Source organism: Limulus polyphemus, unplaced genomic scaffold (assembly GCF_000517525.1).
Source record: "Limulus polyphemus unplaced genomic scaffold, Limulus_polyphemus-2.1.2 Scaffold2800, whole genome shotgun sequence".
Classification (NCBI taxonomy): domain Eukaryota; kingdom Metazoa; phylum Arthropoda; class Merostomata; order Xiphosura; family Limulidae; genus Limulus; species Limulus polyphemus.
In genome coordinates this window covers 144,747-149,397 of record NW_013668410.1, presented here as the reverse complement: position 1 = coordinate 149,397, position 4,651 = coordinate 144,747, and positions in this window count along the sequence as shown.

Genomic DNA, 4,651 nt, shown 5'->3' with positions numbered 1-4,651 from the left:
GCCTGTCAGAATACATGTACTAGATGTCTCCATAGACTCTGTATGTTTGTCAAGTTCATTGTACTGGATGTTTCTAACTACTTTTGCCTGTCAGAATACATGTACTAGATGTCTCCATAGACTCTGTATGTTTGTCAAGTTCATTGTACTGGATGTTTCTAACTACTTTTGCCTGTCAGAATACATGTACTAGATGTCTCCATAGACTTTGCATGTTTTTCAAATTCATTGTAGAGGATGTTTCTAACTACTTTTTTGCCTGGTAAATTACTTGTGCTATATGTTTCCATAGACTTTGTTTCTATGACACTTGCTTGTTAGATTTCAATGTTTGCCATACTTCTTTGATCAGTGCAATTTTTCTGCTTGTGAAAGTCATTCTAATAGATGTTTCTATGAAATTTATCTATTTCTTAGAATATTTGTAATAGATACTTCTATTGATTTTGTATTGAGAGAATAGCTGGTATAGGTTGTCTAAGGCTAACACAAGATGCTGTACAATTTACTTTCACTCACATGACCTACATCCTCCAGACCGTCTAGGGCTAACACAAGGTGCTGTACAATTTACTTTCACTCACATGACCTACATTCTTCAGACCGTCGAGGGCTAACACAATGTGGTGTACAATTTACTTTCACTCACATGACCTACATCCTCCAGACCGTCTAGGACTAACACAAGGTGCTGTACAATTTACTTTCACTCACATGACCTACATCCTCCAGACCGTCTAATGCTAACACAAGGTGCTGTATAATTTACTTTCACTCACATGACCTACATCCTCCAGACCGTCTAGGGCTAACACAAGGTGCTGTGCAACTTGCTTTTGCATTCAGTGTTTCACACAGTAACGTGTCTGAAGTTCATCAGGGACTAGTCTACAACTTTCTTTGCAATAATTTTGTTAGATAGCAGGTTGACGCGTTTCTTCTAACTACTCCAATTCTACATTAGTGTTTGGTCCTGCGCTCCAACGTATTTGTTGGTTTTCTCTCCTTAATTGTCACTAAAGTCGTGGATTATGGATTTGATACTAGATGTAAGTTTTAGTTTCACAACGGATATTTCACATCAGCTAACCAACATGCACTGCACTATGATATTCGTATTGTTTCAGGGACGGGGGCATTATTCGTTGAAGTATGTTGTTCGGATATTTTTGGTAAGATGCTGTAGAATAAAATGCTTAAGAGCAGATATTAGAACTGCACAAGCAAAGTAAGTAAAGAGACTGCTGTTTTGAAGGGATTTCTTCAATGTCCACGAGCACAATTCTAACATAATTAAGTGATTTGCCATTATATCTATTTAGCTGATATCTAAACCTAATTTTCACTCATGTGGCATCTTTTTTAAAATTAAAACTAAGGGAATGTGACAGCCCTCTTTCATTGAACAAATATCAAACTTATTTTTACTCATCGTCGAGTGGTGAGCAACTAAAGCAGGAAAATAACCTTTATCACATTCTTGGACAAAGAATATTGACACTGTCAATATTTATGGATTTTGTGACATTTTTCCTTTTTAAGAGTTCCACGAAGAAAATATTTCACAATAAGTGAAAACTGTGGCTTTGATAAGTTTGTTTGTTTTTTTTTTCGCTCTACGTTAAACTTTGTTTTTAAAGTAAAATAAAAAGGAGGTTTCTTGGTTAAATAAGCTGAAGTGCTTTTGTAACATAGAGATGCAAAAATGGACCGAAAAATTAACATCAGGACTGGTGTTATTTTACCAGCAACAGTACTATAAAGTTATATTGTTATTCACCCTGTATTAATGTTATACACATATGAAGGAAATATAAGTACGTGAGATATGCACATAAAAATCGATGTGACGACATGTCTTCTAATATTAAAAACTGTTGGCATGTTTAACGTTGTCTATGAAATTGAGGAATCCCATGTTACCTAAGCTGGGCGATCTGACGAATCACATATTACCTAAGCTGGCCGATCTGACTAATCACATATTACCTAAGCTGGCCGATCTGACTAATCACATATTACCTTAGCTGGCCGATCTGTTGAACCACATGTTACTTAAGCTGGCCGATCTGACGAAGTACATGTTACCTTGCTGGCCGATCGGACGAACCACATGTTACTTAATCTGGCCGATCTGTTGAATCACATGTTACCTAAGCTGGCCAATCTGACGAATCACGTATTACCTAAACTGGCCGATCTGACGAATTACATGTTACCGAAGCTAGCCAATCTGACGAATCACATGTTACCTAAGCTGGCCAATCTGACGAATCATATGTTACCTAAGCTCGCCGATCTGACGAATCACATGTTACCTTAGCTGGCCGATCGGACGAACCACATGTTACTAAAGCTGGCCGATCTGACGAATCACATGTTACATAAGCTGGCCAATCTGACGAATCATATGTTACCTAAGCCAGCCGATCTGACGAATCACATGTTACCTAAGCTGGCCAATCTGACGAATCACATGTTACCTAAGCTGGTCGATCTGAAGAATCATATGTTACCTAAGCTGGCCGATCTGACGAATCTCATGTTACCTAAGCTGGTCGATCTGACGAATCACATGTTACCTAAGCTGGCCGATCTGACGAATCACATATTACCTAAGCTGGCCGATCTGACGAATCACATATTACCTAAGCTGGCCGATCTGACGAATCACATGTTACCTAAGCTGGTCGATCTGACGAATCACATGTTACCTAAGCTGGCCGATCTGACGAATCACATATTACCTAAGCTGGCCGATCTGACAAATCACATGTTACCTAAGCTGGCCAATCTGACGAATCACATGTTACCTAAGCTGGTCGATCCTCATACGTTCCAGTGATTGCGATTAAATAAAATATACAACTGGCAAATTAACGCAATTGTTATCAAAATATTGGTTGATATTCTCTGGCTGTTTTGATCATGATTTATCTTAATTTTTACTTTTGTTGAATAGTTACCTATTCTAAAAACAATAAGTGATCAAATTTTGATACCTACAACTTATAGTAAGAGTTAAAATATATTTCATATTAATTCCAATACCATTCATTAAAAAAACTGTACGCCGCTACCTTTCAGTTCACACCCTAGTTGAAGTGTTAAAGTTTTACATTGTTCGAATAGAGACTCCAGCTCTCAGCTTTACACTTTATAAGCAGAGACTCCAAAATCCCAGTCTCACGCTGTAGGAGTAGTGTCCCTCAGCTATCAGCCTCACACTGTAGAAGTAGTGTCCCTCAGCTATTAGCCTCACACTGTAAGAATAGTATCCCATTTCAGTCCTACGCTGTAGAAGTAGTGTCCCTCAGCTATCAGCCTCACACTGTAATAATAGTATCCCATTTCAGCCTCACGCTGTAGGATTAGTGTCCCTCAGCTATCAGCCTTACACTGTAAGAATAGTATCCCATTTCAGCCTCACGCTGTAGGAGTAGTGTCCCTCAGCTATCAGATTTATACTACAGGAGTAAAAGCCCAAGTTGTAGATTTCACAACTATAGGATCAAAATCCCTAGCTGTTACTTTATTTCATCTACGATTAAACTTTCTTATAAAGCACTTTACATAACTTAAGTTGTAGTTTATTAAAGTCTATCAAAACTCGCCTGTAACTCGGTGAGCTACAGCGAATCATACATATACTGGTAATTTAGAGCGAAAAATAGTTGTTAAATACAACCTCTGGTTATTGGTATATAATATCACCGACGTTTTCGGTCGAAGTTGTTTGCGATTTGAATATTTGTTCTTATTAAACTGATTTTATTTGCAACACTATATGTTTTATCCGGTCCTTTAGTTTTTTTTTTTTTTTACTTAAACGTAGAGTGCATAATAATGTCTTATACACAAATGGCGAATACAGTGATACCGAAACAATCATATGAACCAAATAAAAATTGTTTTTGGAATGAATTGAAAGAAGCTGAATAACAATGTCATATGACAAACGTCTGCTATTATAAAGAGCGAAATGTTTTCACACAATAGCAACTGTTATTCTAACAAATATGTTATACTACTACTGTCTTTTATATATCCCAACCTGCCTGAAGAGTACTGGCATTGAACGAGACGCGTCGTTGGCATTGGATATGATGGACATAGCATGTTGAAATATCAGTACACGCTCTTATTATCGGAGTAAATGAATAATTTAGTGTTTAAAAAGTACGTTAAGACCAGTACCATTGTCTTATGACAAATATAATTTATCATAATCATGTTTCGCCAGCAAAAGACGTATACACCATTAAAATTGATTTACAAAAGAAACAGTTTTATTTGTAGTGTACTTAAATATATATTAAGAAAAGGAAATGTTAAAGAAAACTATTAAACTTCAATTTCTTTATTTTATCTTTGTTTACAGAATACACATCAATAGTGCTTGTACATAACAGGTCACAAGATGTTACAAAAAAACTTCATCCTGAGCTTTAAAAAAGATTAGAAGCAATAATATAATGGTTACCTGGTAAAGTCATGATATGAATATGTTGTTATCCTCCTAATCACGTACTCTACAAAATAGAGCATAGAGCATAGTTAAAGTCCTGTATCTTTATGGTGATATCGTGGAACCTTTAACAAGAACAACCGATGATATATATAGCAGTTATCATTTTTCTTTTAACGTTAG